The sequence below is a fragment of the Apus apus genome, chromosome 3, assembly GCF_020740795.1.
Source record: "Apus apus isolate bApuApu2 chromosome 3, bApuApu2.pri.cur, whole genome shotgun sequence".
Classification (NCBI taxonomy): domain Eukaryota; kingdom Metazoa; phylum Chordata; class Aves; order Apodiformes; family Apodidae; genus Apus; species Apus apus.
The window spans coordinates 60,488,122-60,502,087 of NC_067284.1; positions in this window are offsets into that span (position 1 = coordinate 60,488,122).

Sequence of the window (13,966 nt, forward strand, 5' to 3'; positions counted from 1 at the left end):
CTTAGCAGAATTTACATCTTAGAAATCCAATTCAATAAAAAACAAAACACATACAGTTTCTCAGGAGAAAGAGGGGAAAAACAGTCATGACAGATGCTAATCACTTCCCTCATGCTTTTCTGGCAGGACCTTAAAATAATTCCTATAATGTTTTCTCTCTGAATTTATCATCATATATATGATTCAGGTGTTAAACAACATCCATTCAACTGCACATCATGACATGCTACAACCAGATTGGGATAGAAAGAATAAATAACCAAGCACTTCATATTGCAATATCTGCGTATTTCCACAAACCACAACAGCTACCAACAAATACAGTGATCCCTTGTCTCTGAGATGGAGAAGCCGCAGTTGAGGAGAGTCAGTCTTACCTAGGTGAGCCATTCACAGCAGCAGCATAAATCCCCAAGTGCTTCGAGTTCAGGTTGTCAATGATTGCTGTCACCAGAGAGACCATCACTGGCTGTAAGGCACCTCTGAGCATAGGTATCTGCTACTCGTTGTCGTGGCTGCACATCCTCATGCTGGTTGAAAAGATCAGTAAGAGGTTTGAATGGGATTCATGTGTTCATATGGTGCTTCTCTTTATCTATAAAGAATTAAATTACTCTAATTTTAATAATGCAAAATAGGATCTTTGGTACTGAGGTATGAAAACAGGTATTTAGGATGTCCATTTTCCATAAAGTTTTCTCAAGTAAAATATCATATTGCAGAATATCACAGAATGGTTTGAGTTGGAAGGGACCTTAAAGATCATCTAGTTCCAACCCCCCTGCATGGGCAGGGAAACCTCCCAGTAGTTCAGGTTGCTCAGAGCCCCATCCAACCTGTCCTTAAACACTTCCAGGGATGGGGTTTCCAAGTATCAAGGGTAGTTTTGATTTTGCCAGAACTTTGGCTGGATGAGATCCAAGTTTTTTTTTATCCATCTCAGAAGCTGCATCTGAAGGAGCGCAGGGCTCTGATGAACTCTTCAGGAGCCAGACCATTTGTCTGGCTAACAGGCAGGCTTCTCAAGTTTAATGCGCTATGCAGTTGTCATTAGAGCAGGTTCAGTCCCTTGGCAGACACATTATCAGGCCCCATTTTCTGGAAAAGGTGAAAAAATCAGCTGCTGGGAGGAGAAGAAAGAAAAGATCTGTCTCTAGCCATTTTTCCTCCCCTTTCCAAAGGCAAAAAAAGGACCTCCAGGAAGGGTGAGGCAGTCTTTACCAAGTAGAAAGGAGATGAGGACAGAAGTGAATATGCAGATTTGTGTCTGTACAAGATGACATAAAGTTTACAAGAGCATCCTAGGAAAAAAAAAAAAAAAAAAAAAATCAACCCAGCCTGATACTTCTCCCCCCTCCCAACCAATTTTTCTTCTAGAAAATAATTGCCAAGCTTTCAGTGGCTGGATTTCCTTTCTTTCTAACATAACTGGTAGTAGGAATCAGTAGAAGATACAGCAACAGTAAATTTTACTGTCAGCACCAATAGGCCCCTGCTAGAGACATATATCTAGACAGAAATTATGTTCCCTAAAGCCTGGAATTAAATTCAATTTTTGGGGTAAGAAAATGACTAGTAAGTAGTGCCATGACAAACTGAGTTAACTTTACTGGTACAGTCTTGGGAAATGAGCTAACGGGAAAGGAGCAATAGAGATGCCCTACATACTTGGACAATATTAGTGGAAATGAACTGGGGGCTGCTTTTGCAGTGATCCGGGAGAAGCTCCTGCCCCTTCATTCTTGACTGAAGTTCCTGGGCTGTCAGGAGGCCATTAAGCTCCAGGAGCTGTTCAGTCACTTCCAAAGTGCAAACTGAGGTGTGAGGGACTTTCTGAGGGGGTAAGGTGACTACATCACAGCCAGGCTTCAAGCTGTAAAATAAAAACAAGGTAAGATCTTTTGGTGATAATGTCTTCAGATAATTGTGAGGAGTCTTCCTAATTATGTGACTTCAGCTAGATCCTGATTTGAAAAAACAACTTAGATTTCATGGCAATCGTTACAGGAGACAATCTGCAACTAATGTCATTGCTAGTACTTACTCAGGAAACCCAAAGCACTGAGGATGGGTTTAATCTCATCTGTCTTCAGGTATCTTCTTAGGTACTCATCTAGCATCCCTTGGTGGGGGAAAATAGGCACTGCTTGAAAGTTTACATGCCTCCTCTTATAGGAGGTGTCTGCATTATGAGGAAATCAGTTGCTCTGGAGACATGTCTCTACAATAGGTATGGGAATCTGGATGAAGAGCTCAGGTACATCTGAAGAGATGAATCCTACCCAGAGAGATTAAGGGGCATATGTGAAAGGATCCAGAGGATGAGTAACAGAGATAAAAACAGAAGCCAGCCACCCCACTACTATGCTCATATTATTGTTCCCCTGGAGACTGGATCCACAGATTAACAAATCCAAAGGGAACAATCTTATTAGATCAGTCTTTCTCTGCCATAAGCATAGGGAGATCCTAACTCTGATAATGAGGCATGTGGTCACATTCCTGCTGTTGCTGTGTGCAACACAGCTAAATACATCCTCTGTTATCAGAGAACAGGTACAAGTAGCCCTCCCATTGGCATGGGGAGACAGCAAGGACCAAATTCCTCACTTAACGGCTGATTAAAACACAGTGGAAAAACATGCTGTCCGTCAGCCAACCAGTAATGGGTCTGAGTGACATGAATAGCTATAGAAAAAGTCCATGCTGGAATATCTCTTGACTAGGAATTTCTCAGGAATTGTCTTGCTGGTACTATCTGAAGGTCAGAAAGCAATGATTCTGATTCAGCCAGGCAAAACCACATGCATGCAAAGTGTTTTTTTGGGGAGTGGCATCTTGGTTCTAGACTAGGACTGCACGATGTCTCAGTAATTTCTCAAAAACAGGAACTCCCCACAGGTGCTCCTAAAACTCTCATGCAGATGGACACAAGGAGGCCCTGACTCCTGCTGCTTCATCCAGCAGTGGGACCAGCAGTCCCACCTGGGCCAGTGATCTGAAGCCCCCAAAACTCTAAACTCAAGACCTTGCCTGTGGCTTCAACCAGCAAATACTCTCATTGCACAACTTCCTCTCTTCCCTGAAGATTTAATTTGCAGCTATGTGGATCAGAGAGCAAAGCTGGGAAACAGCATAGAATTGCAGCTGCTGCAGCACTGCCACAGACCAAGGAATATACAAGGCTGCTCTCCCATCTTTACACTGTGACTTCTTTGAAGTGGTTTTTGGACATGTGGGCTGTTTGGGCTCAGTGGCTCTAGAAAAAAACTATTTCTGACTTACCTTTACACTGAGAAGGAGATAGAGTGAGCAGGGGCATCTTACCAGTTGTCACTGCTGAGCCAACGTGAGCATGACATGCAGCATCTGCTGAGGTGTGAGAGAAGGGTCTGGTTCCTCCGGCATCTCCATACCGTGTCTCCTCTCCACACTCCAGGAATTCCAGAGCAGTGGCAATCAGCAAGTCCACTGTAAGGAGAGGGTCAGCTATCAATATCATATACACCGGGGCAAGGCACCCCACCACTGAGCAGACTGCAATCCAATCTCCCAGCCAAGATGACACATGGGTGCAAAACAGCATTGGTCCAAAGACTTTGCTGCTGTCTGGCTCTTTGCTTTCCCCAGCACCCTATCACCTCCCAGTCACCTCCCAGCTGGACACCTGTTTCTTGCATAAACCTGAAAACTGGACACACAGAGCCAGCTCCCAAGTCCATTTAGGTACCACAGCCAGCTTGCCAATTCATGGTGCCACAGGCCTCACACTCCCGGAGAGCCAGTGCCGCCCAGCAGGACTTGCTAACCTTGGAGTAAGCTCCAGAGATCAGCATATATCTCCGTCCATCACTTCCCTGTCACCTGGAGCACCAGGGATAGAGGCATATCATGTAACTTTCTGACGAAACACCTGCAGCTGCCCCCAGTGGCTACCAAGCCTGAACACTGAGTCCTGCTCAGCTCAGATGAATGCACAAGAAGCAACGACCAGAGAACAGTGATACCTGACCCTCTAAATCTGACAGTGCCTCTGTTTCCATTTACTTCAAGTATTCCAGACAGCGGGTGGCTGAGTGCACATACATTTTACCACACTATTGGGAAAGTAGTAGTTTAAGGATGCAGCGAATGCCTGAGCTTGGCACTGGTACTGGAGGGAGCCATTGGCACCGCGTGTGTGCAGTGCGAGCAAATATATGATCTCCTCAGGCAGGTGGTTAAACTGACGGAGGAGGCTGAAAGACTAAGAACTATCAGAGAATGTGCAAGTGAAATAGATTGGTGGAGCCACACCCTGAGGCAAGGAAGAGGTTCTGGAAAAAGTGATACATCCCCTCCCCTCCTGTCCTCAGACAGAAGGAGAGAACTTTAGAGACATGAAGGAATGGAGGGAGGTCCATCCTCGGAGAGGCAAGCAAAAACCCGCCCAATGCCCTCCACCCTCCCAATTGCCCTTGAAGAATAGATATGAGGCCTTAGAACTTCAGGGACAGGAAAATGAAGTTGGAGTGATAGATCTGTCTAGTGAAGCACCTAGGACTTGTGAGTCACCCCGATGCCTTAGGACTTCTTCAATCAAGAAGAAAAGTAATTGTGGTGGCTGACTCCCTTCTGAGGGAAACAGAAGGGCCCATCTGTCGACCAGACACATCCCACAGGGAGGTCTGCTGCCTCCCTGGGGCTCGCATTAGAGATGTTAAAAGGAAACTCCCTAATCTTGTAAATTCCTCCGATTACTACCCACTGCTGATTTTTCAGGTTGGCAGTGACGAAATTATTGCAAGAAATGTAAGGGCAATGAAGAGAGACTTCAGGGCCCTGGGACGGCTAGTTAGGGGGTCTGGAGCACAAGTCGTGTTTGCCTCCATACCTCCTGCAAGAATGGGTGGAGAGGTAAACAGGAAGAGTTTACAGATCAATGAATGGCTACAAGACTGGTGCCAAAGGCAGGGCTTTGGTTTCTTTTATCATGGGCTGCTATATGAGACACCTGGCCTGATGGTAGCAGGTGGGATGCACCTGTCCCAGAGGGGGAAAAGGCTTTTGGGGCAGGACTTAGCAGGGCTCATTGAGAGAGCTTTAAACTAGATGTGAATGGGGAAGGGGAGAAAACTGGGTCTGTTAGGGACAAGCCCAAGAGGAACATACCAGGGCCTGAAGGAAGGTGGTCTAAGGAGGATTTGGTCCCACCAGTGTGCACTGCTTGCTTCCTGAAATGCCTGTACACCAATGCACGCAGCATAGGGAATAAGCAGGAAGAGTTAGAGGTCTGTGTGCGGTCTAAGGGTTATGATCTGGTAGCAATAACAGAGACATGGTGGGACAGCTCACATGACTGGAACGTGGCCATGGATGGCTATGTGCTTTTTAGGAAAGATCAGTCGGTGAAGCGAGGTGGTGGAGTTGCTCTTCATGTGAGAGAGCAACTAGAATGTATTGAGTTTTGTGCAGGGGCTGATGAGGGGCAAGTTGAAAGTCTGTGGGTAAGAATTAAAGCGCAGGCTGGTATGGGTGATAAAGTTGTGGGGGTCTACTACAGACCTCCTGATCAAGATGAGGAAGTTGATGAGGCTTTCTACAGGCAGCTGAAAGCAGCCTCACAACTACACTCCTTGGTCCTCATGGGAGATTTTAACTACCCCGATATCTGCTGGAAGACTTAACACAGCCAGCCTTTCACAGTCTAGGAGGTTCCATTTTAACTAGCCTGATATCTGCTGGAAGACTTAACACAGCCAGCCTTTCACAGTCTAGGAGGTTCCTCCAGTGCATTGATGATCACTTCTTAATGCAAATGGTGGACAAGCCGACTAGAACAGGAGCGCTGCTGGATCTTGTACTCACCAACAAGAAGGGCCTTGTTGAAGCAGTGGTGGTCAATGGCAGCCTTGGCTGCAGTGATCACAAGATGGTGGAGTTCAGGATCCTGTGTGGAAGGACCAGAATACCCAGCAGGACCAGAACCCTGGACTTCCACAGGGCAAACTTTGGCCTCCTCAATCAATTGTTAAGGGAAGTCCCATGGGACAGGGTGCTAGATGGTAAAGGGGCTCAAGATAGCTAGTCAACATTCAAGGACCACTTCTTGCAAGCACAGGATCAATGTGTCCCAATGGGTAGAAAATCTAGTAAGGGAGCTAGGAGACCAGCATGGTTAAAAAAGGAACTGCTGGGCAAACTCAAGTGGAAAAGGAAAATCTATAGATCATGGAAGGAGGGGCTGGTCACTTGGGAGGAATATAGGACAGTAGTCAGAGGATGTAGGGAGGCAACTAGGAAAGCTAAAGCCTCCTTGGAACTTAACCTTGCAAGTCGGGTTAAGGATAATAGAAAGGGCTTTTTCAAATACATAGCTGACAAAACTAACACCAGAGGCAATACAGGCCCACTGTTGAATGAGGTGGGTGCCCTGGTGACAGAGGATCTAAAGAAGGCAGAGGTGCTGAGTGCCTTCTTTGCCTCTGTCTTTACTCCTGCAGGCTTTCCCCGTGAGCCCCAGATTCATATAGTTCCAGAAGAAGTCAAGATAAAGGAGGAGTTTGCCAAGGTAGATGAGGATTGGGTTAGGGATCAGTTGAGTAATCTGGACATCCATAAATCGATGGGTCCGGATGGAATGCATCCAAGGGTGGTGAGGGAGCTGGCGGAGGTCATTGCTAGTCCACTCTCCATCATCTTCGGTAAGTCATGGGTAACAGGAGGGGTGCCTGAGGACTGGAGGATAGCAAATGTCACTCCAGTCTACAAGAAGGGCAAGAAGGAGGACCCGGGTAACTATAGACCGGTCAGCCTCACCTCCATCCCTGGAAAGGTGATGGAACAACTTGTTCTTGTCGCTATCTCTAGGCATATCAAGGAGATGGGGGTCATCAAGAGCAGTCGACATGGTTTTACCAAGGGTAAGTCATGTTTGACTAACCTTATATCCTTCTATGAGGAAATTACTAGGTGGATGGATGATGGTAGAGCGGTAGATGTTGTTTATCTTGATTTCAGTAAAGCATTTGACACCATCTCCCACAGCATCCTTGTAGATAAGCTGATAAAGTATGGGTTTGGTGATCAGGCAGTGAGGTGGATCAAGAACTGGTTGAAAGGAAGAAGTCAGAGAGTTGTAGTCAATGGGGCAGAATCTAGTTGGAGGCCTGTGACTAGTAGAGTCCCTCAGGGGTCGGTACTGGGACCGGTGTTGTTCAACATCTTCATCAACCACCTGGATGAGGGTACAGAATGTACCCTCAGCAAGTTTGCTGATGACACAAAGCTGGGAGGAGTGGCTGACACACCAGAAGGCTGTGCTGCCATTCAGAGAGACCTAGACAGGCTGGAGAGTTGGGCAGGGAGAAACCTGATGAAGTTCAACAAGGGCAAGTGTAGGGTTTTGCATTTGGGGAAGAATAATCCCATGTACCAGTACAGGTTGGGGGCTGACCTGCTTGAGAGCAGTGTAGGTGGAAGGGACCTGGGGGTCCTGGTAGACAGGAGGATGACCATGAGCCAGCAGTGTGCCCTTGTGGCTAAGAAGGCCAATGACATCCTGGGGTGCATTAGAAAGAGTGTGGTTAGTAGGTCAAGAGAGGTTCTCCTCCCCCTCTATTCTGCATTGGTGAGGCCACATCTGGATTATTATGTCCAGTTCTGGGTCCCTCAGTTCAGGAAGGACAGGGAACTGCTTGAAAGAGTCCAGCGCAGAGCCACAAAGATGATTAAGGGAGTGGAACATCTCCCTTATGAGGAAAGGCTGAGAGAGCTGGGTCTCTTTAGTTTGGAGAAAAGGAGACTGAGGGGTGACCTCATCAGTGTTTACAAATACATAAAGGGTGAGTGTCAGGAAGATGGAGTTAAGCTTTTTTCAGTGATGACCAGTGATAGGACAAGGAGTAATGGATGCAAATTGGAGCATAGGAGGTTCAAGGTGAATATCAGAAAAAAATTTTTTACTGTGAGAGTGACAGAGCACTGGAACAGGCTGCCCAGAGAGGTTGTGGGGTCTCCTTCACTGGAGAAATTCAAGACCCGCCTGGATGCCTTCCTGTGTGATGTACTCTAGGTGACCCTGCTCTGGCAGCAGGGGGGTTGGACTAGATGATCTTTCGAGGTCCCTTCCAACCCCTAGGATTCTAGGTGTCACTGACTCCCTCTGGTACCAGTGCCAGTGCCAGGCTCAGGCATTCACTGCAGCCAGAGACCTGCACGGCTGCGTGCCTGCTTGGAAGCTCCGTCTGAGTTCCCACATTCTTTTTCACTATGGTTTTTGGGCGCGCTGTGACCATGATCTATCTATCTAGCTAGTTTACCTGTCCTGCTATGAGAAAGCAACCACTGCTCTCTGCCTGCCCTCGCGCCACTTCCTGTGTAGGCCGCTGCCGCTCTCCGCTCTGCGCTGCCGCGTGCTCGGAGGAGGCTGCCGAGATGGCCGCTTTTAAACCTGCCGCCGTTCTCAGCCACGCCCCCGGCACGTCAGCCTTCCTGTTCCTCTCAGGATTCCCGCTCAGACTCGGGTCTCCTGGCTCTGCCCCGGCTTCACCGTCTCCGGGAAGCCCGGCCCCTTCTCTAATCCTCAGCAATTTAAAGGAACAGCTCCCACCGCTGCCGGTGCCGCTGCCGCTCTCTGCTCTGCGCGGCCACGTGCATCATCCCTCAGCTTGTGTTAACCCTTAATAAACCGTTTAGTTTGTGGAGTAAACCTTGGTTTTAGAGGCAATTTCTGAGCACGGGGGGGGAGGGAGGAGGGGGGTGCTTCCTAACTACCACCCTGAAATACAGTCCCGCAGTGGCCGTTCCTCTGTGAGAGGCGAGTGCCACATGTGACCCTCCGTCATTGAAAAACCCCTCCACATGGGGAGGGGGAGTCGCAAAATATCCTGACAGCCGGTAGCCCCCTAGTACCTGCTTGCAACACAAACGCATTAGTTATGAAAGCTGTTTGTCATCACAAGCACCGTAGGTCAGTACATATGAAAACATCAGAGCTCTCTAAAAGTATTCAGTACAAATATTGCACAGAATCTAGATGAACTGTTGTTGACTCTCAAACAAAAATTTCGGAGCTTCCAAACCCTCCTTGCTTTCTAACACTCCTCACCAAAGTGGGAGGCTTAGGTGCGACTGGGTAAGGATTCTGAGATCAAGACCCAGTAACAACAAACAAGCTGTTATTGAGCAGGCATTCTTTATTGCAGTGCTGGGCAGCACTGGGGATTCTCCACCATGAGTGCTCCTACGAGTTAGTGAAACACCCCGACTAATATACACCAAAAACATGCATATTCAGTTCCATGTCAATGAGTTCCCAGAATTCTTTTACATAGTCATTTTATTTCCTGGAATTGGCTATCTTGTAACTATGCATGCTCGAGGGTCTCCTGTGGGGTCTGTGTTGATTCCATGGCCGGTGTCTGGGGAGGACTCCGTCCATCCATCACCGTCGACCTTCAGGCTGGAGCTCTCCTCATCACTCTGCTTTCTCCAGCAGCAGTCCGCGATTTTTCGGGACTGTTCACAGCTAAGGAGAGTGCTGTGGGAGTTTCTGGGAGTCGGGGGAAGCAAGAGGCTTTTGCACATGTCTGAACATATTTGTATATAACTGTATATATTTTCTTTTATCATTGGTGTTTAATTAAAGCTGTGTAATTTAGTTTTCAATCCAGTAAAGTCTCTCTTCTTCCCTACCTGGGTGGGATGGGAGGGGAGATCGAGAGTGTTCTTGTCGAAGCTGAGTCAAACGATGACAGCAAGGAAGGTTTCACTCACCACTTATAGTCATGGGCAAAGGGCAAAACAGACTCAAGCTGGGGAAAAATATCAATTTAATTTATCACTAGTCAAATGTACACAGGACAAAGAACATTGCTTACATACATTACCCACCACCCCTCCCTTCTTCCCAGGCCCAAATTACTTTGTTCCTGATTTCTCTACCTTCTTCCCCCCAGAGGCACAGAGGGCCAGCAGATGGGGGTTGCAATTCAGTTCAGAGTCCAGTCCTCCCCTGCTTCTCCACGGAGTCCCTCCCATGGGAAAGAGTCCTCTACTCTAACATGATTCTTTCCCACACGGTCAGGAAGAAGCTGCTCCAGCATGGGCTTCTCACAGAGTCACAGGCTGCTTTGGGAACAGTCACCTCCCCTGAAACAGGGTTCTTCATGGCTGCAGATCCTAGTCCACGGGATTCAGGTCCATATTTGCCTCTCCAGGCGCCTTCAGGAAACGGTCTGCCGTCCTCTTCCTTGAGTGCAGAGCGACAGTCTGCCTCCACATGGGCTGAAGAGGAACTTGTGCTCAGGCATTTCCTTCCCCTTCTTCCTCACCAACTTCGGGATCTCCAGCAATGTTCTCACAGCTTCAGCTCAACTCTTCTGCTTTGCTCTCTGCTTTCAGGCCTTATATTGGTTCTTTCATGTGTTAATTGAAGAGGCTTATCTATTGTCTCTCTAATGGCTCTGGCTTTTGCCACAGAGCAAGGGGAACTTTTAGCAGCTTCTTACAGGAGCCACCCCTGGAGCCCTCCCCTGCTACTGAAACCGTGCCAGAACCAAACCAACACAGAGAGCCATGTCAGGCTTGTTCTGGGCAATTTTGAAAATCAGAGTAGCATCTCTAGAAAAGAGCTTTCAAAGAATCATTCCTAGCTCCCTTTTTCTGAACTCATGCAATGGGATGAGAGGCCAGAAGCTGTTCAGGAACTCAAGATGCAGTAACATGATTGTGCAAAGTCACTAAATTCCATGCAGGCACAAACATTGCTGCAATAGTAGAAAAGCTGGCTGGAGAGCCAGACAGCAGCACAGGCAGAGGGCCAAGATTGTTATAGGTGAATCAGGAATTTAATTTGCTGATCAAATGTGAATGTATGTGGCTGGGTGTTAAGCTGCAATGTTTGTTAAATGTTTGTAGTTATGTTCTGTTATGTAATGGTTAATGTTGGAAGTTATACCTTGTTATTTAATGCTAAATGCTGACGGCCATATCAGGTAGATAGAACTAGAAGTTATATAACATCTTGATTGACTGTGCAAGTCCTGGAGAACAACAACAACAACACAGAGAATGGAATTTTCTGAGAGGGGGTGGACCCACCGGACAGCAGGAAAAAGAACTGTATAAAAGGGACCCCTGCGCAGAGCCGCATGCGCGCTGTTGGCAGAGCACAGACTCTCCAGCCGCTCAGCGCTGGAACTCCGCCACCCATCGCTGTTTGCTCACTTACCTCAAATAAATTGATTAATTTCTAAATTCTTTTTCTGGCTGGTTATTGCCGATTACAAAGATGGTGAGTAGATAATAGATCATGGTACTGAGCACACCCTGCCAGACTGCACCAGAGCTCAGCCCTGCTGTTACAGCTGCGTCCTGGCATCAGTGTTATATTTTGAACTATCTGTATGGGTAAAAGCTGGAACTTAAGACTTCACCACTATTTTATTTTGCTAAACTTTCCAATGGATCTTTAAACACCAGCTGCTCTAGTATCATCAGGCTGGAGTGGATCCAATGCAGGTTTTCTCTCAATCCTCAGGAGAGGCTTTGGACCCAAGAGCTTACTTGTGGCTGAGGAATGAGATAGTTTGCCCTCTTTGTGTGAAAGAGCTGGTGCAGGGGCTTCAGCGTGGATGGCTAACCTGTGTTGTGCGGGAAGCTCCCACCCTGCTTGATGACTTGCTGAGCAGTGAGGGCCTGTTGATCTGCTTCCTCAAGGCAGTACCAGCATTTTCTCTACATACATTGGTTATGCTGGGAAACATGGAAACTGTCCCATTGACGGGCAGTGGGTCAATACATACAGAGACTGAAAAAAAGACCTCCTGAGCGTAAAGTGCTGGACTACCCTGTGGGCTTGAAAAGGGCTAGAAATCTTGCTGGAGCTGGGTAACATCCCTTTGTTGTCCCAAACAACTCCAAGCATAACAGTTGCACACTAGCGTGGGACAATAATCACAGAATGCAGTGATGCTTTCCCTAAGAAAAGAGGAAAACTCAGTACTGCTTTTCTTTTGCTTTTCTGTTCCAGAGGCTGGATAGTGAAGTTACATTTTGGGGGCTGCTCATCAGTACTTCACAAAATAATAGCAAGAAAAAGCAGGTAACCTTGTGTGATGCCTTCGGGCTGAGTGCAATCAGAGCCCTTCAGCTGCAATTCAGTCAGTGATGCTTCTCGTTCATGTGGGTAAAACGTAAGCAGTGGCAAAGTGCTCCAGCACAGTTCTGCAATGTGGGCTCCTCAGCAGGGAGTGGTGTGAGCGGGATCATGTCCTGTCACATGAGCAAGATCTTTTGCATTTTTATTAGAAATAGTCTAATTTTGTTTCTTCCAGGTTGTACCTGGGTTGAAAAGCATTCTTTTGGACTCATCCATTCAGGCTACTCTCAATTTGAGAGCCTGAAGCCCCAAGTGTACTTTGTAAGGTAGAATTATCCAGTCTGAAAGACCTTATGGAAGAAGGTTTTTAATCTCTAACTTACTTAGTGTGTGCCGCAGGCAAGACACATCATGCCTCTGTATTTTTTTTTGAAAAGCATAGGTAAACCCTTATTTGAACTTCCAGTCTGATAAAAGATGACAACCTTACAGTCTGATGTCATGAATGTTTGCAACACTATGCAAATAGCAAGCAAGTGAACAAAAACGTTCATACCTATAGCAACCTCTTACTTTCTGTGCCTGCATCCTCAGGGTTTATTAGACGGGTGTGGTTAGTAAGTCAAGCGAGATTCTCCTGCCCCTCTACTCTGCCCTGGTGAGGCTGCATCTGCAATATTGTGTCCAGTTCTGGGCCCCTAGGTTCAAGAAGGACAGGGAAGTGCTTGAAAGAGTCAAGCGCAGAGCCACAGAAATGGTTAAGGGAGAGGAACATCTGCCTATGAGGAAAGGCTGAGGGAGCTGGGTCTCTAGCTTAGAGAAGACGAGACTGCTTACAAATATGTAAAGGGTGAGAGTCAGGAGGACGGAGCCAGGCTCTTCTCAGTGATGTCCAATGATAGGACAAGGGGCAGCAGGTGCAAGCTGGAGCATAGGAGGTTCCACGTAAAAATGGAAGCTCCCCTGGCCGCAAAAATCCAACCCGACCTCTGGACAAGGAAGAGCCCATCGGCAAGGGTGGATGCACCTCTCCCATTAACATATTTAAGGGAAAACCCAACTGTTCTAAAACCTGCAAAGCAGTGGAAAGGAGGAGATGAGAGCAATGCCAGATCGGAGATACCAAGGTCAATGAGGAAGGGGAGGAGGAGGTGCCCAAGCAGAAGTTAACTGCAGCCCATGGTGAGATGTCAGGCTGTCCCCTTGCAGCCCATGGAGGAGCATGGTGGAGCAGCCCATGAGGGACCAGGGTGGAGCAGATGTGGACCTGCTGTATTGGAGAAGGGGAAGTAACTGTTCTTGAAGCAGGCTGTGATTCTGTGGGATGCCCATGCTGGAACAGTCTGTTCCTGATGGACTGCACCTCATGGGGAAGACTCATGTCAGAGGGGTTTTTGAAGTACTCTCTCATGCAAGGAAACCCACACTGGAGTAGGGGAACACTGTGAGGAATCCTTCTCCCCGAGGAGAAAGGAATGGCAGAAAACTATGAGTGATGAATTGACTGTACACCCCATTCCCTGACTCCTATGCTGCTGGGGGGAAGGCGGTAGAGAAATCAGGGGGATTTTAACTACCCAGACATTTGCTGAAGGGTCTACTCAGTCAGCCATCCACAGTCCAGGAGGTTTCTCCAGTGTATTGATGATAACTTCTTGATGCAAATGGTGGATGAGCCAACGAGGAGAGAAGAGTTGCTGGATCTTACACTCACTAACAAGGAGGGCCTGGTTGAAGCAGGGAAGCCTTGGCTGCAGTGACCATGAGGTGGTGGAGCTCAGGATCTTGCACAGTAGGAACAGAATACCAAGCAGGATCACAACCCTGGACTTCAGGGCCAACTTCGGTCTTTTCAAGGAATTGCTAGGGGAAAGGCAATGGGAC